A 25013-nucleotide genomic window follows, 5' to 3' on the forward strand; every position below is an offset into this window, starting at 1 on the left:
AGACAGTAAAATGGATGGCTTGTAAGAGTAGGTTAACAATCTCTTTGGGTTATTACCGTATAGCAATAAAAAAGATACAAAAATAGATCTTATTCAGGAAAAAAGAAATGGATTCTAGGGTCCTGCCAGTAACCCCATGTTGCTTTCACTGCTATAATCAACATAGTTTGGACACATAATCAAAAAAAGAGACTGTTGAGTTATCAAGGCAGAAAGTTCTCAGGCCAATGCAGATATTCTAGTACAGGGCAAAATTGTAGGTCAAACACCAGAAGACACACAAGCTTTGCTTCGTACAGACCAATGAACACTTACTATTGTTGTTTGGCCTTCAATTCGTAATATGACTTATACAGACACATTAAACCTGCTCTTTTAACTACTTTTTTTTGATTAAATTATGATGCAAATAAATGATCCCAATAAAATTAGTAGGTTTGAGGACTTGCTGGATCATACTGTATGATAGGTTTTAAATAATTCAGTCCTTAATGGCTATCCAATATGCTTAAATTGTATTTCTAATTTTCCTTTAAATAGTTTGCATTGTTAATTCGCTTCTAAGAGATTTCTGCCAATCAAGTTAAATACTTTCTGCAAACTGCTTACGTTCCTGTCAAAGTGTACTTGTTATACTGAACACCCACATTTTGTCCTAGTTCCATTTTAGTTACTTTTTTTTTTTTTTTCATCTCCCCCCAACCCCCAAGTGCTAGGGACTTCTTACTGATGGGTAACCAGGAAACTGAACACAATATTTCTTTTTAAAATACATTCACTGAATCAGTGCAGATCTAGATAGTACCTAAAAAGGCAAATCCCAAGTTTTGAAAGCTGTGTGTGGGCGTTCTCGCGCGCTTCCTTCTGAAGCTGCTGTTCTGTACCAGCAGTTCTGCCACTCTTGCAACGAAGCACAGTACACACACCAAAGCCAACAGCACTGCTGAGCTCTTCTTGAGCCCCGCTTAGTAAGTATTCCCTTCCAACATTTCGTTTTCCAGGTATCAAAAAGTGTCAAGTAAACAGTGGAGTTTGAACAGTTCGTACGCCCACACAAGAATAAATGGTCTTTGGACAGCATGCTTGTTTTTGAAATGTGAGGAAGATTCTTTTTTTCTTAGCAGATAATATGTTTGTATTAATTTGTGTATTCTGTTACTGTATGGTAACAGTCATTATCCTGTGTAAACGTTATATTGGGGTAATAAGAACATTGTTAATGCTTTAAAAATACTCTCTACATCTTCTCATTCAGGGAAACATTAAGAGATTTTAGCTTTAACAAGCAGCATTTTCCCCTTGGGAACACCAGTATAGAAAGCAAGCCAGCTCAGCTAGCTTGTCCGCTACGATAATTTAAGGCTAACAATAATATATTAATGCAAAATAGCAGCATTAAGAGAATTTATAATTTTCAGACAGGTTTTCATTCTGTTCAGAATGCAGAATGTGCAAATGAAGGAAGGAAGGAATTTTTTTTTTGGCAGTGAAGTACCTAATAAAAAGTGAAGGTGTTGACCCACTATTCATTTCTTATTTAAATTCTCCTTAGCCAAGCAAAATTGCCTTTTGAAATTCATCACTTGACTTCCATTGAAGTTTTGATAAAAGAACTTCTGTATTTGTTCCCAATGGTGAATTCTTTCATTTTCTTTCCTCCCACTTCTTAAAAGGAGCTTTATGTGTATTGTACCACGATATTACATATGTGCTATCACTCATGTTTACTGCAATTCTGCAACAGCAGTTTCCACCATGTAATTTCCCATTCATCCTTTCAGCTGGTGAAGAAGCTTTCAGGGACTTGTAAATGTGTATTTTGTGGCAATTTTAGAAAATTTCAGCTGCCAATTTGTACTCTGAGACTCGTCCTCAGTAACAGTTCCCCTGACTCTGCATTTCTTAAAGATCAGTGATGGGAGTAGTCTTGTAACGTAACCAAGGAGCTAGTTTGCCCTCTGTGTCTCAGACTTTACTTCCAGTGACTTAAAAGGGTGTTGCATCTCAGTAAATGGGAACAGAATTGCACCACAGAGGCCCAAATTCCCTTTCTGGCTCTTTGGATCATGTATGATCATGGAGGTGGTGTGCAGCCGGTGTTGTACAGCCAGAGTTGTCTGAATTATCTTTTTTTAATTTCTTCTTCTTCTTTATTTTTTTTTTTCCTTCTTTATTTTAAATGGATGTGGTGTTCCTCTTATGTTCTGGTGAGTTTTTGTTAAGCTGTTTGGGTTGGGCTGTGTTGGTTTTGGTTTTGTTGGTTTTTTTTTTTTTAACCCTAGCTCTTACAGTCCTTGAATTTCATGGACCTTCATTAGTTCATACCAGGTAAAAACATCTCCTTTTATTTTGGGCATTATTCACTTTAAAATAAAACTCAAATATATGAGACTAAAGTATTTCAGTGTCTTTATCTCTAAGATTTACTGGGTAATTTGTCGAAGGTCTGCCTCATTCAGTGTTTGAGCTCTCATCCATTCAGTTGCATCTCTTGCTACAACTGTTTCCAACCAGCTCTTATGCAATGAATTAAAGTGTGGATCTATGTAATATCAAGTTAATAACGCCATGGAAATTATTTTAGCATGCACTAGGGTTAAATAACTTGTACTTGCTCTACAGAATCCAGGAATTATTATATTCTTTAGCACTGTCTATTCAGAAGGCATGTATAGCTAGCTGGCCATGTAGGTCCATGCTCTGATGGTTACCAGTACAGAAAATGAGTAAGCAGGAGTCTGTCAGGATTGTCCTGTGCAAAGTACACGTGCAAAGACACAAGGTAGGATAAGGGCTTTTGCTGAGTAGATAGTTGGAAGGTCTAACGAGAAAAAAAGATTCCTGGTGTCCCCAGGACTATGCATCAGCCTTTTAAGTGTGTTTTCTTTGTTTGTTTGAGGGGGTTTGGGGATGGTTTTGTTTGGTTCATTTTTAGGGGAATTATATAGTTATTTGGGTTGCATGTGTCATCCACTTCATCTACTACTCTTTAAAAATGGTCTTTTTAGTTAATGGTTGGTTTGTTTGCTAATTGCACTCTTTTAGTGGTTTGGGTTTTGGTTGGTTTTTTGTTTGCTTTGGGTTTTGTTGTTGGGGGTTTTTTTTGACTCTGTGCTAGATAATCACCATTTGAAAAGTTCTCGTTCTGGATACTAGCTACCAATATTAAAAACCTTCAGCCCAATATACTTGGGACATAATAGAGAATTGCTTTGAGAAATCAATTAACTGCAGATGGTTTGTTCTCAAGCAAGTCTTCATTACTAAGCTTATTTTATATTTTAAGCTATGGTTTGAGCCCATATTTGTCTCCTACATTGCCTCCTGTCTCACCTGTTTGCGGAATACCAGCCTCTGGGATAAACAAATTAGAAATCTTGATCTAACACAAGGACATGTTATTAGATTTTCAAAAGTGATAACTATTGCATTTCCTTAGTCCACTCTTTAAGTCACTGCGTCTAACACTCTCAAAATGAGAGCCAAGGCTTTACCTTTAAAAGTAGCAAAGCCTATGAGAGAAACCAGATTTATTCATCTGGGTTTTGCAGCCATGCAAAATTTATGGCTCTGCAAGTTCTAGTAAGGATTTGATTCATTCAGTTGTCTTGGCATCAAGAAGATGTTTAGAGCATTTACTGTGCTTTCTCTCAATGCAAATAACAAGGTCATCGTTCTGATGTGTCTTTTCTTTTGAAGAATATAATCACTAGTATGTACAGTTTTGAATTGCAATGCAAGTAACTTAGAGTGCAACTTAAATCAAATTCTGATACTTCACAGTAGTTATTTCCATTACCTGCTGTCTTCCCCCCGCCAGTCTTGCTGAGTATGATTCTAGACAAAATTAAGTCTCAACCTCTAATACTGTTATTGGAAGTTTTAGTACATTAGAGACAGTTGCAAAATGTCCTTTAGTTTTCTATTTTTGTTTTTTAAAGATGTTGAAATTCAGATATTTTGGAATTAATCAACAACAAAAGCATTGTTACTATGAATTTAAAATGTGTTGGGACGTATAATTTTCTGGTCTGGATTTATATTGTTGTTCAGTTAAATCTACTTCAGTCAGTTGGGGTCCATTGAATGTGTGTTTTGCCTCAAAGTCATAATTCTCATATCTCCTGTGATTCTTTTAGTTATTTTGTATGGCTTCAGAGTGACAGATTTAAGTCTTTTTATAGTTATTGAAGTTGATTCTAGTCTCTCATGTTTTAGTGGAATCTGCAATAGAAATAAAATTTTACATCTAGGGGAAGTCTCTGTGGTGATCTTTTTTCCTACTATATCGAATATAGTTTGATAAACTTTTTTTAATCATCTGTTGCAGACAGATCTTGTGAGAGACTTCACCTTCCTATAGTTCCATTTCTTGTCGACACAGGCATTTTAGTTTAAGTCATTTCAATTTCTGACTATGATCTTATCACTGGTTTGCAAATATTGAAAATACTTGAAGCATATGATCATTGATTACTGTTGATGCCTTGGTATACTGTTTTTGGCGTCCACTTTTGGTGCTGGACAGATTCTTCAATGGAGACTTTTGAGGAGTACATTATGCATTTTACTTAATTTATGGAAGAGAGAGAGTCCTTAGTGGTTTTTTTGGCATTTTTCCTCTCGCGTCTATATAAATAGTAAGCTTTTTATTCTGTCCTAAAGTAGGTCTTCTAACTACTGTGGGTTTTAGTAGCTTTTATACTAATATTACAGGGTTTACAATTTCTAGGGAAACTTTTAATTTGCCAAGTGATCTCTTGAGTAAAATTGGGCTGTTTATTTCTTTTACATACTTCATGTGAATGGGTGCACACTTTATTTTGGAAGTCACTAAAAGGGTAATGAATGAGAGTTGTGGATAATAATGAAACAAGGATGAAAGAAATTGGTGTTCTAAAGTTTGGGGTTTTTTAATGAAAACCTGAGAACTTTTTTTAAAGATCACTGCGTCTTTTCAGTTTTGCCTTTAAAATTACTGTCTTCAAAGCACGTGAAAAAAAACGCACAACTAACCCCTTGTCTGTAGCTTTGCATGTATTTAGGAAGCTGAAGATTCTCTCAGGCATAAATGTAATAAGAGGTTTACCAGGCCCAAGAAATCTTACAGAAGGCAATTATTTTCCTATGCGAACAATAAAATCCCATGTTTGCAACACTTTTAGTCTAACTGTGTATGAAAGGACATGGGTTTAGATCTTTGATTTGTGCCTATTAACTCCTATCATTTTCCATTTATTGGTAAAGTGTTTTTGAAACCTGAAGTGAATAGCTTCAATCAAGTTCATCACATTATATTCTCAGAAGAGGGTGTTAGAGCTTCCACAGAAGGAATATGACAACTAATTATTTCGTTATTTCAGTCACAACAGTTTGGAAAAATTTCTTAGAAAAACCATGACTCATTCCTTGTTGAGTTCCTTTAGGTATGGCAGAGCCATTATTCAGTTTGTTTAAGAGAACAAACTGACAGTGACAATTCTACCTGTACCTTCTGCTTTACTACAAAAAAAAGTCCTGAAGATATCTAAAAAATTATAGTAATAGACAAGTTTAGTAAAATGAGTCAAGCTTTTTGACTGATGCATTTTATAAAAACAACTGGCTTTTTCAAAGTGCGTAGCAGACTTTAGAGTTTCTAAAGTAACAGATGGGGATACTCTCTTAAACAGCAATCAGTCACATTTTGCATCTAAAGACTGCAACCAGAAACTTTATGCACACATTTAATTCATAATTATTATTTTATAAATCCTGATACAAAGAAATTAATAATTTAGCTTATTTGCTCAAGGGATGCATTTCTTTTTGACTAGGATAGAAGATATTAGCAAGTTAATATCTTCCCACTGTGGTGGAAAGTGAGTGAAAATTAATGAAGATAATAGGCTTTACTTAGATCATTTCATTATTGTCATAGCTTTACCTGCCCTGTTTTATGACTGCCTTATTGTCTGGAGTGGAATTATTATCTTAGCCCTGCCTGAATTACTTTGTAAAGCAGCTAAAAGGGATCAAATTACATAGATTAAGTATTTTTACATCTTGTTGCTTTCATTACTTGCTTATGTGTGTTGTGGGGGTTGTTTTGTGTGGCTTCCTTGATGTTTGTAGAAGTAGGGGAGAGGTGTATTTATCCAGCATGTTGTTCAAAAATACATACATTCAAATAGAAATTTCTACTTGTGGGCTCTGCTGATTCCTCATTTTTTCAATGGACCATGTGACTGTAGAGAAAAAAAGTTGCCAAAACAGAAATTGAAAGTTTCTGCTTCCTTAGGTGAATGGCTCTTCTACGGCACTCCTCTGAAGGATGCCAAGATTTATCTGTCTCTACTAGGACATGGGAATACATAGGGTACCTTAGCTGACAGTGTCTCCCTAAAGTAATTGTTCACAGGAATACTCAAGGACTCTACTAAAGATGCCACTAGATGGCAACAGGTTTAAATTCTGACTGTAAGAGTATGCAAAGTTCATCTTTTCACTTCTAAATTTTGCTGAAGTATTTAAATAAGTAATGTTGCTCTCACAAAATGTCAGCTTCAGACAAGAAGCCCAACCAAAAGGAGAAAAATAGCTGAATTGGTCCAAATGATTTGTTTTATTTTTCCACTGTTCAGTAGAAAACTGAGGCATTTAGACAAAAACTAACAATGCCTATGGGAAATGTTGTTTTTGTGGGAAATTCATTGCAGGATTTGAAAAATCTTTTGAAACAATATTCTCTACTAACTGTCTGGGGTGGTTTATTGAAAATTCCTTGTTATTGCTGTTGTATTAGTTCAATAAAATACAATAATATCAACACATCTACCACATTTTTCTGGGTGACATAAAACGCTCCCTTAAGACTTGAATCAAGTAGCATCACTACTTTCTGGTAGTAGCCAGGGCTTAGCTGGTGTTGCCAGCCAGCACATGTTTTTGTATTTAGTTTGCTAGGCATATTTGCTTTCCCTTCAGCTCTTCTTCTCTGTATGGCATGCCAGCATTTCTTAGTTCCATCGCATCCTTATGCTTGCTTTCAGTTTTCATTTTTTCTTGTGCCAAATTTTTTGCCAAATGTTCTGTTTCTTCCATGGATGTGTTTGCAGCAGGCTCCCTCCAAGTGTCTGTGTTTCGTATTTGAACAGCTCATCAGCGGGCATATCAACTTCTCTTGCTGGGAATTTGTTTTCTTCCTCAAAGAGATCTTTGCAGCTTGATGTTGACAGCTTTTGTCTTCCCCTGAGGCAATTTTCTTTAGGGTCTCTGGGTAGTCTGTCAGCTGCTTTTGTAGAAATAAAAAGGCGAACAGTTATGCTAATTACTTCAAATATGGCTTGCATATAAAAATCACTACAAGTGGCGAGGACGTTGTTTTGACCCTTTTTTCTGGACATAATCATTCAGACTGTGTATCCATCTTCATGCCTTGCAATAGGTTTCTTTCTAAAAAATTATTTAAAATAATAATATTTACTGGGCTTTTGATTTCTTTATAAAGCTCGCAGCATCTGTTGATTTGAAATACTTCTTTAACCAGGCTGAAAATTGAAATGTTTCCACTTGTATTCCCTTCTCTTCTTTTGCACCTCCTATCAGCTAAGTGACAAACGTAGGCATAGGAGGGAGGAAGGATCCTTAGCACACTGACAGCCCCGGATCACACTCCATTCGTGGATTGACAGAAAAAGCTCCGTGACTCATCGGGGGTAGGACCAAGGGAAGCACAGTTTGACTTCCTCACGACATTGGAGGAGGTGTTATGTAGCAGGTGGCAATGTAGCAGTCTTGTGGAGACCAGTCAGGAGTAATGGGCTGGAAAATCCAAGGTCACCAGTGCAGTATCTTACTGGTGCTTACTACTGGTGTTGCAAAAAGCAGTGGCTCAGATTATTTAAAACAAAATTGGGGGGGGGGGAAGGGCATGATGCAGCACCATGTTCCTTCCTGCAGAGACTGTTTTTTAGGTGAGACTTATTTTATTTTTATTTTAAAAGCAGGTGCTCATTTGGTCTCTCCTTTGACAGCTGGACACTGTTATACATGGCAACTGTCACCCTTTCCTGAAGTCATGCAGGCTTTGGTGCTGGGTAATGGGGAATCCAGCCCAAACTCTGTTAGACTATTTGGAGCACTATTTTTTTTTTTTCCCCTCCATTTAATTTCAGAAGTATTTGCCTTTTCTGAACCGAGATTGAAAAGGATAACCAAGTCAGAAGGGCAAGAAGTACCTCCCAGTGAAAGGTCATGGGCAACCAGCTCTAGGTGGTCCTGCCTGAACAGGGGTTTTGGACCAGATAACTTCCAGAGGTCCCATCCAATCTCAACCATTCTGTGAAGTTCAAAATCCCAAAGGATTTTTTTCTGACTGAACCTTTTTCTTCCGTTTGAGCACAGCGAGCTGCTTACTCTTAGCTTGCTCCCACACTCTTGTGCAGGCTGGAATGTCGCTCTGTAATCTGATGTGTTACTGTGTTTCTGGAGACTGATGGAGGATGTCAGACTGAAAAGGGAGGGGAGTGATCTCTGCTGCAGAGCCGTAGTTTTGCTTTTTCTATTTGAAGAGCTAACTATACAATATTTTCCTATTTTTACTTAACTGTAATGGCAGATATTTCCAAATTCTAGCAGTAGATTATATAAATCATCATCCAATCCATTCAAGTAGTTCAGAATATGGGGTTTTTTTGGTTGGGTGTTTTTTGTTTTTTTTTACAGCTTGATCAGTTTTATATTCTTATAGGAAGACTTAAATAGAAAACGAAGGATTGATTTTGCAGTAGAGCTGTCAAAAAAGCAGTTTCTAGTTTGCACATGTGTGGATTTTGAGGGGCAAGGAGAACTGGTTTCAGGCTAAATCTGAGAAATCACACATCTGAATTCCCTGACAAATAAGAACTTTCTGTCCCTTTAGATTTTTAGTTGAAACTGATGTCCTTGTCAGCATCCCAGATGATACCAGTAATGAAACTGCCAACATTGTCAACTCCATTGGGCTAGCTGCCTGTTTCCCTTGAGGTCTCAAGATCCAGGACAGCCCTGCTAGCAGACTCCCTGGGGCTATTGCTCTGCAGCTTCAAGAGTCCCTGGCTCTGGGGCAGACTAATAAATTATTTCTGACTTAAGCCAAAAGGTGCAGTTGTCTCTGGCCCTAGGCAGATCCATCAGGAATCCAGGTAGAAGATTAAACAAAGCTGCTGATGCCCAGTATACTTAAAACATAATGTTTATGGATCACCTTTTCTTTGAAGAAACTTGGTTTCGTATGAATATCCCTAACTAGTTCTAACTTTCAAACCGGATCAGACAGATCTGGCATGGGTGCAAGAGCTGGACTGTGTGGCAGGAGATATGTAGTAGCTGTGTCTAGCTGAAGAGGAGGTAAGATGCTCAAGCCTATCAAACAGATATATTTTTACCTTTCAAATCAGAACAATTCAGCTCGGTAGATATTTGAAGCAGAGAGACCCTGCCTACATTTTGAAGCTTATGCAATTGAAACATATTTTTGCTGTATTCCAGATATCTCTTTGACTTGACTTTTGATCATCTTCTACCATGACTCAGGGAGGGCAACATGGGCTCACTACATTATTCTGTCTTTTACGTCTGCCTCCGTGGCTTTCCTTGTTCTCACCTGAATCTATGTACTCAGAAGATGAGACGAAGTTGTCCCACAAACCATCTCTCTGGATCAAAAGACTCAATTCTTTTTTAAGCTTCATCCTCCCCCTTTATTATACAGCCTACCAGCCTCTCCACTTCCTCTTTTTGACTGTAGTCCATTCATGTCTTTTACCCCTACGTTCATCCTGTAGCGTTCATCATCTCTGTTATCCCACCTTTTCAGAATTCACTTGCTTATAACCTGTAAGTTTCCAGAAACAAACTCGTACCAGCTACATTCTCCTGTTCTCCCCTCTCCGATACCTGCAAGCAGATGCTCTTAAAGGCAGTCTTTAAAGAAACTGAGAATAATAACTCCTGTGGAAGTTAGCACTATTTTCTTGAGGAGGTTCAGAGTACTGTTATTGAATTCTGAGGCACTGCATGCAGTACACCCATGCTACGTCTGGGTTGTCTTGGCTGAATATGCCATTCAGCATAATCATGTAAATTTAAAATTAAAAAGTAAGAGTTTTATTTCTTTAGCAGAAAATTAGAGGAGCTGAGACAGCTCATTTGGCATGGCAGCATTCCATTGAGCTGAAAGGTAATTTTCAGGGACTGCATCTTTGGTAAGTATTCCTGCAGCAGTGGGGTAGTGATTTTAATGTGCAGTGCTGCATTTTAATAGCCAATTGAGATGGCTATTAAGATATAGCATTGTACATTAACATCACTGCTGCACAGAGAGCGGCTGGTGACTGCTCCTCAGATGACGGCGCTCCCTGCATTCTGCTTCATAGCAATGGTTTTCTTAGTAGCTCCTCTGATCTCCTGCAAGGGAAGTAAAAATCATTATCTAGTTAATATTTCACACTGTGTTGGGCATCCAGATCCCAGGGAAAGAGAGCGGGAGAGTAGAGATGTGATGCTGGGGGCAGGGGAGGCAGAGGAGGAAAGAGCGTGAGAGAGAAAATCCCCTTGTGAAAGGATCATTTCTTGGTTTTCATCTAGTAGACTCACTTTGGCTCAGTGAAAACGTGGTTCGCTTAACCCTAAGACTTGGGATACAATGCTTAGGGGACGACTGTGTAGTAGAGGTAGCTGTGTGTAGCTAAAGAGGCAGTAAGATACCAAAAATTCATAAGACCCTGAGAAATGTGAGAAACTGCAAGGAAAAAGGTACAGCTGAAAAACCATATATACTTAAAAACTTATCAGAAGTGTTTAAGAAAATCATTCAGCTCCTACCCTTTGCACTCGGAAGAAGCTAATAGACAGTAACAGCCTAACTGGTTACCTAGCGTGTGAATAGGCATTTCCTTGCCTATAGTTTTCTGTTCTGTTCTGATGTGAAAACATTTTGCTTACTGTCAGTCTGTGCAGTTCACAGGCATCTCGCAACATTTGCATTGTTGAGATTCTGAAACTCTGTTTTCCAGTGAAAAGAACCCTGATTGCACCTGAACAGCCTTCCTCGTAAAAATGCAGAAATTACAGGAAAAGGGTCTGTGACATTGAAGGCTTCCATCTCTCTGACAATAGTTGTGAAATGACTTTCAGAATGAGGGAAAAAATTAGTCTTTCTAACATCCTTCTCCCCCTAACTTTGTGTCCACAGAACATGTGGACTAAATCTGCAGATAGCCTAGGATGGGGAAGGATGCTGTTGCAAAATGTTGGCATAACAGAGGGAAAGATGTATTCAGAAGGCCCCTTGAATGGCCTTATTGTATCCTTTTATCTCTGTATTTTCCTTAGGAATGAGCTATGCAATTATCTATCTTATGACTTAGTTTCTGAAAAATTGCTTGAAGCAGAGCTGTGGAGGACGCTGACTGAGATCAGTAGCTCCGCCTTTCAAATTCTTGTAAATTCACATTCGGTTGAATAGAAATGTTTACAAGTTTTTATTTCTAGTTAACAGATATTTAAAAATGTGATATAGAAACTTCCCAGGAAATTGTGAATTGCTTTGGTTAAAAAAACTTATATTGTTGCTTAAAAAGAATTATCGTGATACTAATTCCAAGAATACATGAAACTCTTCAGGCTGAAATTGCTGCCTGAAACTTCAACCTGTAAGTGTTGACATTTTTGCTAAGCATTTTGAAAGTTTGGCCATGTAAAAATCAAAATATAAAACCAAATAGATTTAAGAGACGATGCACAAAGAGACAGCTGTTTAATGTTTAACCTGCTAAAGAACATATTAGTGTCTAATTGCCTACCTGTCTGTACTCTGTAGTATGATAGTAAATCCCATCAGCTGTGTGAACCTTCTTACAGTTCCCTGGGTTATGAGATGCCATTTGTAAAAATAAGGTAAAATTAGCATGGTAGAATTTTATTTTGGTGGCTTCATTGTTAGGAATTAATTTACCAAGTACTGTCTTTCTCTTTAAAACGTTTCACAGGTACAACAGTGAAAGTCTTTTTAACACGAAGGACTTATTCAGGCTAAAGAATATCTACTCTGTAAGCACCTTCTCTATGGAAAACTATGGATGGATTTTATCTCATTCAGTATCTGAAGTATCCCCAATGAATTAGTGACTGACAGTACCAGCAGACTAAAGCTTAACTGTGTAGAGTGATCAAAAGCCCGGGAGAGAGAAAACAATGTGAAATGGTAAAGATTTGATTTTTTTTTTTTTAATTATTCTAATGGAATAGCGTTGGCTCAAGGAATTTTTTTGTTTGTTACCGAGCAAAAAGTGATGAAACATTCACATTCTTTGCTGTGTGCCATATTCTGCTATTCTTCTAATTCAGAAGATCCAATTCAAATGTATGTTTGTTTTTCTTACACACTATCTCTAAAACTATGAGGAAATAGAACAGCAGTTCAGCGTTTTCATGCTGATATGCACCACTAGAGGCCATCATATACCTCCTTAAATATTAGATAGATATGCAAATTATTCTAGAGATGATATGAATACCCAATGACTGTAAAAGTCTATATAAAGGGGCATGGGAAAACTCCTTATTTGAGAGAAGACTTTATCACAACTGATTAGTGTGAACACTATGTCTTCTCAGGCCAGTACTAATTGATTCAGAGCACCTGTATTCTCTCATATATTCCTGCATAACCTTTTAGTAGAACATCGAGTGTATGTGATAAGTGAACTCTGGAGATGGTAACTGTTCTGTGCAGTCTGCAGATCTTCTAAATCAGTAGAAACAGTAAAGCTTAGAAAATAAAATGAGAACCTTTTAGGTTGATTTCTGTATGCTTTAATTAGAAATTAAGTATTTCCCCCCCCTCAGTCTTCCCATCTGGAAAATGGGATGTCATTCATGATCCCCCAGAGACAACTACTCAGGATTCATTAGTGACCTAACATGAAGTTACTACTTTAAGTAACTGACTGATATGTAAAGTAGCCTTTGTGTTACACAGTGATACTCTTTCTTGAATTGTGGAAACAAATGACTGACTTTATAGATGAAGAATGACAGGTAGCATGTTTCTAACTGGAAAAAAAAAAATCAAATTAGCATTCATCTTTTACGATAGAGAGGTGCTACCAAAAGTAGTAACACAAAAGGGTGGTAAATAAAAGAGTTAGTTTTACAATGGGCTTGGATGCCTTTATGAAAGGGCTATGGTGTGGCAACAACCTTATCCAGGAGGTCTCCTCCAGTCCTTTGGTTTTCAGTTTTACTTCTTCAAGCAAACTAACCATTCAAAGAATTGTTAGCTTATTTTACTTTCCTTTTGAAGACTTGCTGTATGGTACTTTTATATAATAGATTATTAATATGTGAAAGCTTTGCATGCGTGTTTGAGAAGTAGATAATTAGAATACAAGTATTGTGTTATCTTAAACAGCTTGGTATGCAGGATTTTCTCATCAAAATGTTGAAAAGAGAGAGAAGATCAAGATAAATAACAAGCATCAAGTACTACTGTAGCACCTCCAAACTACTTGTCTGGTAATACAAGCAGCAGTAATCTACATGCTCTACAGTGTATTCAAGTATTTTTAAAATAAGAAAAGGATAATATATTATAAGTAGCCAAAAATAAAAAACATCGAGTGTAACAAAAGTGATACAATAAGTGTTTTTGTCACAACAGTGCATGCTAATTTCTGGGGTTTTGGAGGGGCAGAATCTATTTCATAACTCTTAGTGGTTTTATGAAAAAGAATTTGCAGTTCAAAATTATAATGGAAGACTACTCAGAATGATTACAAAAAGTCACCAGATATCCTGAGGTTATCAGGAAAAAGAAGACATGAACAAGAAGGCACTATGGTAAATTATATACATTTTTCACCAGATTTGGAAAAAAAAAATACAAATTTTACAAAGCTCAGGATCATTGATAAATCTCTTGATAAAAGAAACAAAATTTATTATGCTATTAATCAGATGAAAGAAAAAAGCCATAGAGAAAAGAGACTAATATGACAGCATAACTTGGTATCCAGTGGCCTCCGAACTGATGAATAACACTGAGTATTATTCATTCGATATACCTACCATGTGTAACTTCACTTCAAAAAGACAAGTGAAATCTCTCTTTTCTGGTATAATATTTTTGAAATAAGTTCATTTCAGAAACCTATTTTTCCTCAGAGGAATTAAAACTATATGTAATCATCTTGCTCTTTAGCTTACTGTATTATTTCTCAAAGATGTACAATATTCTTCATTTTAAACAGGTTTCCCAAACTGATATTAGCAAACTGATGCACAAGATACCATTTGGCTTCCCTTTCAGATCTTTACTGCTTTGAAAACATGGGGATTTTCTGCCCATGCTTTGGAGTCCAGCTCAACAGGATTACTGAGAAGGTAAGTCTGTAAACAAGGTCCACTTCCCACCTTGGGGACAAAAATGTTATAAAAGAATGGAAGGTGGATTTTAAAGAAATCTCTTTGATCAAGTCTTGAATAATTTCCATTTCTTCACTACCTGCTTTTCATGGGCATGTGTGCAGCGCGTCCTGAGCTGCCCAGACTGAATGGAAATGAAAGTGTGGTGCAGACATCTGACTTGGTTGGACTGTACATGCGCTTAATGCAATGCTTCTTTCCAGGGCTTGTTGTCTTGGTCAAAATGGTGTATTTCCAGTCTGTAGGGCTTCTGGACCCAAACTGGCACATCAGCATTTCTTTCCACTGTGTCAATTTATCAGCTTAAATGCTTGTTAACTCCAAGAGGACTGAACCATGCTTCACTGTATGGTGTAGATATGTGATTTTGAGCATGTTGCTTTTCATCTTTGTGACTCAATTTCCCACCTGGGAGATGGTGATAACAATGCTAATGTGTCTCATTATTGTCTTGCCTATTTAAACTGTAAGCTCTTCAGGGCAAGGACTGTCTCATACCATATGTCTTCACAGAGACTGGCAGAATGTGTCACTGATTGCATTTGGGGTCTCTTGGTGCCACTATAATTAAAAGAGAGACAATAATATTAAAAAGGAAGAAAAAGGGGGAAGGTAGGTCTGGCGTCAAGAGGCTTGCAGATTTCCTGGTAGCAACCCAAAAGCAAGAGAAAAGTTTATCTCCAAGGAGAATCCTTGCTTTTTCCAACTTTCTCAACTCCAAATGTCATGTTGTTTTTCAAAGTAGTACAGTAGGGGAGCTTTGCAAGCAGGGTAATCCAGAAGCTAATGGGTGGTATTTTACCATTACAGATCCTAACTGGAAGAGAAGGATTAGTAGTTTGAGCTACTGCAAGGGTGTGGGTTGGAGAACAGGTCAATTTTTTAATACAATTGCACCTCTAAAATTAGAGCATTGCCTCCTTCCTCGTTAGGGGATGAACAGATGCTTCTGAGAGTGGATGAGGTGTTTGCACTCAGAGTGGAGAAAAGCAAAGGCAAGCTGATGTGGGAGAGGCGGAGGCTGATTCACATTCTGCTGGAGCACATCAGTTGCTGACAGAGCTGTGTTCTGTCCCAGTTAATGGGAAGAAGCCTTTCATCAGTCGTTTTATGCAGTAGGATAAGAAGGCTAAAGAAAGGTATTCCTGTGGTTACTAGAAATATAGCCATATATGTTAATAGCTCCTTCTTTGGCATTTCTAAATCCATGTCTTATCTGAAAATGTTCCTAAGATTTGGGTCCAGTACCTATTTTGCATGTCAGCTGGGGACTGTTCTGCAGAATTATTTTCCCTTCATTCAGGACTTGATCAAATACACCATGTACAGTAAATCCCTGTTTACATTTTGTCCTTCTTGTTGAAGTCTTCAGATTGCTTTAGCATAGTTTTCTTTATTACTAGCTGATGTCAAAACCAAGAAGCACCTTCTGTGTCAAAAGGCCAGCTTTTTCTCAGCTTTTTGACTGACAACAATTTGGCTAGATTTGTTTTTATAGCCTATAGGAATGCTTCCCATGAATTATGTAAAGTGGGCAGCAAATTGGGATTTGCTCTGAAGGCTTTTATGAATTTCTGACTATACCCAAGGTTTATAGCCTGGACCAGAAAGAGAACAAAAATAGATCATTATTACTTAACTAATGCATGCAGTTCATATTTTAGACTCTTCTTCAATACTCAGTTGTTCCACAGTGTTTGTAAGTATTAGGACCATGCTTGTAAAGATATTCTGTGCTGGAATGACACAGGTTACAAGAGCCAAAGTTTCATATCATTATGTCCCTTTTTTTATTCATAAAAAGCCACAAGCTTATGTCAGAGTTTTGACAAGTTTCCAGTCTGAAATATAAAAAGAACTATTGGCTGTGCATTTAGATTTTTCTAAAATGGGGTTAACTGGGTTAGTAGAGTAATGAAGAACTTCTCGTTTGTTGCACTGCAATAGTTCAAAACTGGTTTGCACAGAACTGAAAAACTCTAAAATTTCTTTTCTGACATAATGCAGTCTTCAAGACCTGGACAAGAGGACCTCTTGACAAACTAAGATACCTCATGCCTCTGAGATCCAAATTGAAACATGGAGGGGGGAGCAAGCTTTCCTGAAAGAAAACTTACTTAAATATCAAGAGCTTAAACAACGCTTGATGACTATGTACTCATGTACTGTGGGTTTATTTGCCCTTCTTTCTCCTAGTGTATTGACCCTTATAAATGGAAAGCAATGCTTGTTGTCTATCAGCAACTGTTTAAATACTATTGATATTCTTCACTTTATTTTTTAACATCTTGATCTGAGTTTGTGTCCTTCTCACAGAAGTGAGAATTTTTATTACAGACCATTAGAAATATTTAGAGCAAAGTTAAATTACTCAATGTAACTTTTCTTCCTGACTTGGATGGAAAATGATTGTTTATAGAGAAACAATAGTAAAGAAGTTATGTTTAACAGAGAGAGTTCCAGAACTGGGTCTGTTCCCTACTGGAGGTGGGATTTCTTAAAAAAGTAAGGATTGGTAATGGCTTTAGTCCTTTCTTCCCATTCTCAGGAGTGCTTGGGCAGGCAGCATGTACTTCTGCATCCTGCAGTCCTTTGCAGCATAGCTGAACCTCCTTCAGGCTGAGACAGGTGGTATACAGCTGGTTTCACACCCCTCTCTGCTCAGGAGAATTTACCTGCTTTCTGGAAACTACTTGTAGCTGGCTGCAGCAGTGCCCCCATGATTTGTGTTAACTTATTTAACAAATAGCTCCATGCCTTTGGGAATTTATAAGATTTTGTAATTGTCTCTATCACGTACTTTGATTTTTTATTTTTTTTTTTTAGTAGGATAACTTAAACCAAAAGCCCAGTCTTGTACTGCTGAAACTCAAAGTAATAGAGTTGCAAATTATAAGCAAGTCTGACTTCTCCATAAAAAGTTATACTATAGTTCAGTTTGATACTTAAGAAACAAAATATTCCTTTCCCTATTATTTTTAAATGAAATTAATTTCTATTCATTAACCATCCTGTGCCAACCAAAACATTTTACGATTAGCAGTAGAAGCTCTCCTCAAATCTTCCTTTTTCCATCATTTCCTCCTTATTCTAGAGAAAAAAAAAATTCTTCTTGGGGAACATGCCTACTTCAGTTGAAAGATATAACTGAAAAATAAAAGTAAAGCATATGTTGAGTGGGAAGGAGATAGATACAGTGTATATGAGAGTTTGGGGGTTTTTGTGCCCACATTTACAAAAAGGATGATAAGCCTTTGTAAGCAGAGTAGATGTAGTCTGGGAAACAAATCTTTAGTCATATACATATTCTGTTTGTTTATCTATAGGTTTTGCTTTGGTTATATCATCAGTATTATTTGTGAGTCTTATTGATACTTCTACAGCCAATAATAATATTTAAATTTTTATTCATGACTGTATAAGGAGAATTCTTTATGCCAAGTTATTTGTGACTATGAATGAAGGCTACAGAGATTTAGCAAAGCACAATAATAGTACCCCTGGCTCCACTAGTCATGACTAAGATCTTACTGTGAATTTCCCTATTGTCTAAGGGCAATAACTGGTTTAGATTTGATTTGTTAACCAGCAGCTGCAGCAAGTAAGATCAGTTATTTACTGAGTCCTTTTTTTGTAATTTATCTCCTTCCCTGGATCATTATGACTTGTTATTTTCAAGATAGGTTTCAAATAAAAAAGTAAGGTCTGAATTATTCACAGGATCTAAACACATGCTTAAGTTAATATTTTACTTTTATGGGAATTTCTATTGATTTCAATAGTACTACTTATTATGCTCAAAGGTGATTATTTTCTGGGTGAGGGGCTAGTATCATATAATTCTTAGGAAAAGGACCACATTTATTGGGTTCTCTCTAGTTAATAAGGCTTAGTTAAAATTTATCTGTGAAGTTTAGATTAGCGGGCAGATTCAAATTTCCCCAGCATTTGGAATTCAGTAGTTTTGTTGGAGATCATCTGTGGAATAAATTTCAATTTTTTAAAAAGCATCTATTATCATGCACATTTATTTATCTAAAAAGATCCTCTCTTAAACCCATAAGAGCTTAATGCCATAATTGCTTTTAATGTCTTGGCCAAATGTGAATTAACAAAACACATTGGAAAATGTGATTATCTGCATCCTTAATTGTAGGGTGACCCCTCTGTCTGTGAATTCCAAATCACCTCATTATATTCAAGTCCTACATAGGTACTAGCACTGGGAAAGGTATTATGGATCTCCTATAATAACAATAATAATTAATAATAATTAATAAAGAAGATGGACTGGTTAGCTTGGTATGTAGCCAAGGCACTTCTGTTGGATTAACAGTTATTTTTTTTCCATTTTTATCTACTACATCTACTGTGTTTAATCACTGTATTACATTTTACCACATTAATAGGTAGGTAGACTCTGAAAGCATGTGCATCTTATGTAAAAAAAAGTTCCAGCTAAACCCATACAATGAAAAAGTAGGGCATGAAGGGCATAGGAAATCTCCAGCTTCTGGCTTTCTTTACTCCATTTGATCAAATTTCTTTCTCTAATGAATCCATGGTTATCCTAATAGGCTTCTACTGGTTGACTGGGAAGCCAGGATATGAGCCTGCATGGGTCAAGAAGATCAAGAATTTCTAAAACTCAGTTTTAGGAAACACAGTCTCAGGTTTTGTTCTGTTCCAATCGAAATATCTGAACCAAAACAGTATTATTGGGTTTCTAGAATCAATTTGGGGAATAGATCTGCTAATAGTGTCATTAAATGCTTGGCATCCTGATACCCTCTTCAGACTGGTCCTGGAGCACATCACAGTTGTCCTTCATCCTCCTAGCTTGCGTGAGCTTTCTTCTCTTGAAAACTCAGGTTTAGCGGACAGCCAGAGGGAGATCTGGTAATTCTCCTTGCTCTAAAACTAAAATTCATTCATGGTGCGAGCAGGATAAATGCCTACAGCTGGGGTGTTCACATTCTTTCAGTTGTATACAGCCACTAATGACTTTCAGGGAAAACTACTGTTTTTTCAGTGGGTTGTATTAACCAGCCAAATGCCACACTAATCAATTTTAAAAAGAATCATAGGGATGAGCAGTGACTGCTAGGGTAGGGAACTGCAATAAGCAAGGGTAACATTAACGTGTTTTACTATGAAAATTACTGAAGCAATTTACCCAGAAACTGTAGCCATTATCAGAATTCTTAACACCTAGATTTCTCATTCTCTTTTGTAAGCATTAATCATATTTTATTTTTAACCAGAAACCTCAAAGCAGAATTAAATTAAGTGAAACTTTAATAATGAAATTGCATACCATATTATTCAGAAGTTATGCAGAGAAGCTTTAATATACTTCATTAGGCAGAGAAAAATGTTGAAAGGATATGGTTAATGTTCATCTGCAGTCAGTTTCTCTTTTTATTACAAGAATTTTGCTATTGACTTCAATGGGAGGAAAACCAGCCTCTGCTGAGGTGGTATAATAGTGTGGGTTAGTCTCCTGAATCACTAGAAAAGCGTTATAGAATGAAGTCAAACTGAATGATGATGCCTGTTATCACACAGGAAGGAAGGGATTTATTAAATTTAAAAGGGCAGAAGCACAGTTGTAGGGCTGAACTGGGGCCAGCGTTTGGGTGATCGGCCTCAGCAGGGCCGTCGGGGTGGCACCAGCAAAGCAGGAGGGAACGTACCTGCAAGGCCAGGTACTCAAAATCTTGTGTCAGCTCTGCCAGCCCCAAGCAGGACGAAGCGGGGGCACCGCTCCCCCTGGCTATGAGGTGACAATAAAGGTAACGGGGAGGCTGGGGGTAGCCCTTCTTCTCAAGTGTTCTGCACAGGGTTGTATGGAAAGGGAACGCAGAAGAAAGGGTAGCATTTAAAGAAAAACAGAATTAATTTTCTTCCTTTTTGGAGCATTAATTAAAGCTATAGGCTTGGTAAAGCCTTGAAATTACTGGAAGGACAGAGATCCGAGGGAAAGCTAGCAGCTCCAAGGAACACAACGTCTGAAAAAAAGGTATGCTCTGCTGAAATGTGTTACGGCATGTCTACCACACACTTCAGCAGTGTGTAAAGTACGTGCTCCTTCTTAGTAACCAGCTTTGTGGCCTTAGCCAGACCCTCCGTCTGCTGCCTTGTAAGATTTCTGGCAATGAAGTAATTGTTAGATTTTAAAGACTTTTCTCCTTAAATGGGGGGGGAGGGGGGAAGTGACAATATTTTTCCACAGAGCCAGAGTTATCTATTGTTCTCAACATTCACATCAAGTATACCGACATCTCCAACCTGAAGAGAAGAACATCTGTAGGGCCTGTATGTACCAGACTTCTTTGTTTATGTGTTTATCTTGTTACTATTGCTGAATCTCATACACAGAAACAGAAAGGGTACAGAAAGATGCCACAAGGAAATGCCACACGCAGGCAAAGCAGTTCAGGGCCACCCTACTGGGAGGTGTACCTTTGGGGCCAAGACCTTGATAGAGCAGCTCTTCAAGCTGAATAAGATAGAGGTGCTCTCACCTGTCTTATCTCTGCTTTGCAGTCAGAAGTCAGACAGAACAAAGACAGGTTTTTAAGAGGATGAAAAGAAAGAAATTAACAACTTAGATTCTTAAAAGAGAAAGAAGGTACTCAACTGCTGCTGTGTGCGCATCTAGAGAAGAAGGTAATAGTGTTTACAGCCGTAGAAGACAACTGGAAGAACTGGGAGAGCATGCTTCCCAGCATTACTGTTGCACAGCAAGAGGTGAATGTCCTAGTGGGAGACAGAAGACGAGACTTTCTCACTGAGGTTTTAATGTCAGAATTCCTCACTGTCGCTCTCCTTTCTAACAGCAGTAGAGTTCAGCCAAGACCAGTAAAGCTGTAGAAGTTACTGGGAAAAATGCTGTCTAAGCAAGTAATCTGGGCAGGAGAAACCTATGGTTGCACTGGCAAGGCAGTATACCTTTGGAAAAACTGAGTGTATGTGTGAGGAATTCTGCAAATTTCAAACATTTGATGAAATACATTAAAAAAAATACATTTTTTCACTCCTCTCTCCTTGGCCCAGTAAAAATCCTTTAAAATAGTAACAATTTTACAACGTAGTTCTCTTCCCATTACATATCTCAGTAAGATGGGTTCTTGGTGTTCTGGTGTCCAGCATGGCACAACTCTAACCACTTTCTTTCCCTGGTAGATTTCAGCTGCTGTTTTTCCCTCCTTTCACTCTGTGCATACTACTAAGGGGTGGGGGGGAGGAAGAGAGATGCTCAGTGAGGACTACAGAAAAAAAAAAAACAAAAACAAAGCTCCTAAGAGGTGGAATTCATAAGTCAGCTTGAAATGAACAGGAAAATCTGAGTTTCCCGGTAATATATGAGTGTTTTTTCTTCCCAGTTAATTGAAATCAGTGTGAAGGAAAAGCAACTGACTTGGAACAAGTAGTTGACAGCACTTCATTTTCATATAAAATATTGCTGCTGTCAGTGGCCCAAGCAGTGATCAAGACAGGGTGTTGAAACTGGGAAGAAGACCAAAAAGAACTAGTAACGCTTTTTATGGGGGATCCAAGATAAATGAATAATAGGAAGTAGACTATAACACAATGATAGAAGGGCAAAAAAATTGCTGATGCTCCTGCTACATGAATCATTAATGTCACTATGTTACAGTACTATTTTTTATATTGATATTAGACCTACTAATAACTCCCTGCAACATATTGCCCTGAGTTCTGTCTTTAAATGGTACCTTAGGCAGCATGTGTATAAATTCTGTACCCCATGAGAACCATTTCTTTTATTAAGTTAAAATGAAACATCATATTCTTGTAGCAAAAACAGGAATAGAGTTAGAGCACTTCTTTTTGTTCAAATGAGAAGAATTGCTTAAATAGCACCCTTGAACTATTAGACTGCCAAGGTTTACTTTGAAGCTATACAGCGGAAGAAAAAGCACCATCTCTCTAAAGTTTTAAATACTTATTTTCACATATAAAGACTTTGAGATTCCTTGTTGGCATTAGGACAGTAACCTTGTCGTATTTCAAATACACAATCTGTATAGAAGCTCTTTTTTCAAATGGTTTATGTCTGTGACTTTCCAGATACAGCTGTGATTTAACAGATCAGCCGTTACGCAGATGTCTCATGAAAGGTAAGTGGCATTGGTAGGGTTGAAGGTTAAATGTCTTTGAAGTCCCAAACAGCAGTAACAGTGGTCAAATAATAGATGCCTTGTGAGAGCTGATACTTCTTTCTCCATATCTTGATAAAAAGTTGGACTATATACAAGTAGTGCTGCAATATGAAAGTATCAAGAAATCACCTTGTAAAAAGTTCTACATTTCTGTCCTGGAGTCCTTACATTTATGACAGGCCACAGCTGGTACCCCTCAATATGGCACTGAAACATAAGATTGTCAACTACTTTATCTGTTACCAGTGTTCAGAGATACCTACTTCTTTGTTTTAAGAGTACAACTAAAATAAGCCTATAAAGGTAAACTAAGTCGTTCAGCATGTAATCCATGGGGGATGGGAGGAGCCTATTAAAGTAAATTGACCTTTTGAGTAGAATAAGCCTGGACAGAAGTATTTGGCCTGAAATTTGAAGTAAGAGTATTTTTAGCATTGGTGGAAATTCAGTTCCTAGGACAAAATCATTAACGTGCTGATTTTGCTGAAATCATTGTCTTAGTAGAAGGAGCTTTTTGCTGCAAATGAGATTGTTTCTATTGAGCAGGGATTTTTTACTTTGGGTTTATTTGGTGGGGTTTTGTTGTGGTTTTTTTTTTCTCATCACTTTTCAGGAGAAAAAAAAAAGGTTTTCTTTTGCTAAGTTGTAAAATATGAGGACAGATAGGCATCTGGCAAAGCTGTCATTGCTCCAGAGAATTCTTTGGAGCTGTAATGGTGTCTGGGTTTGTCACATCACTTCTTTCCACCGGTAGTTAGGGGTTTTCTGTAATGATCAATTAGTGTGCATGCAATATGTATGATTTGGCATGTACCCAATATGAAATTGTGCCTGAGTTTTTCTGTAGATTGCCCTGGACTTGGCTTTGGGACTCTGAGGCTTATTTTTTGGCAGTCAGAATTGTAGGTGTCTGATGTTACCAATAAATGCAAAGTTATAAACACCAATGCTTTTTTTTTTTTTTTTTGGAGGGAGGGAGGGAGGAGCAATAAACAAAAGTATGGCACAACAGACACTTTTTAAAACAGAGTGAGTCCTTTCAATTGTCCATCTGGAAAACATTGATTTGCATCACTGAGAATATAATTGTTCTACCAACAGGCTCAATTTTCTATATGATCAAACAACAAAGGTAGCGATAATGCTTTTCAATAAGATGAAAGTCTTGAAAGACCTAATAAAATGAGAGGGGAAATTCCCCCAGCCACATATGTAAAATACAGAAGCATGTTCACAGAGCTACATATGGAGATTGCGGATACAAAGCTGTCTTTATGGGTGACCTCTAGTGTATTTAGAGGTTTTTAATGACATCAGTTTTATTACAGATGTGGATTTCTCTACATTACTAGAGTGTAAAGGTAGGACTCTGTATTACAGGAGTTAATTTCTTACTGTTAATTTTTTTATTCACATACTTCTTTGATTCTGGTTTTTTTGTTTTTGAAAGCGAATGTGATCTTTTTACTTTTGACGATTTTTAACATGAATAATGTGAAACACACAAAAATGTCGTAAGGCTTTTAAAACCATACCTTTTATAAAGCAAGGCACAATTGAATGCATGTGCATAAATACTTACTCTTTAAGTGTCACTGTCTTTGCAAACAATTGGGAATATTGTAGAAGGTCTAAGTTTTGGGAACGAACTAAAGTTACCCTTTAATTATAGTCCTGTTAAGGTCAATACATTGCTAATAATCAAAAGTATATGAAAAAAAAAAAGAGCCGTAAAAACAACGTACATGTGATATTATTTTCAAGAAAGAGCAGGACTGGCTCAAGATACATGGGGTTTAGGAGTAAGCTTTGCTTGTAAACAAGCAAAAATTATAGAAGTTCAGACTGTCATGCTTTAGTTTTGAAGTCAGATTTCCCAAGTTCAGAATAAATCAACTTCATGCTGTACTTTCTGGGCAATACAGGAAAAAATTAGTGCTTTTCCCTGGAATGACTGGTTTCCTTTTACCTTGTTGAAATAGGCATCTTTTGCAAATTTTGCACTTATTTCTCATTAATAGCCTAAATATTATTTCAGATGTTGTCCTTTGAACCACTGCGCTCTCTGTTCCCTGCCCGTAGAAAACTTTCTGTTGACAGTCCATTAAAACAGCTGTCACTGTGGCCCTGGCTTACCAGAGTAGGGACCATGCTCCCAGCTGTTTGAAGAAGTTGCCATGCCCTGATCTTTGTCACACATGTGTCATAATACACCTGCTACTGCTTGCAACTATGCTTTACCTTAAAAATACTTTCTGGCATAAAATAGGTCCCTGTCCGTATACCTATATGGATAGAAGATTAAGAGGTTGTGATAGCATTTTTTTACCATTTGACAACAAATTGGGCTAGAACTGTATTATTGATATGCGAGCC

This window comes from Haliaeetus leucocephalus, unplaced genomic scaffold (genome assembly GCF_000737465.1).
Source record: "Haliaeetus leucocephalus isolate CR32 unplaced genomic scaffold, Haliaeetus_leucocephalus-4.0 Scaffold924, whole genome shotgun sequence".
Taxonomy (NCBI): Eukaryota; Metazoa; Chordata; class Aves; order Accipitriformes; family Accipitridae; genus Haliaeetus; species Haliaeetus leucocephalus.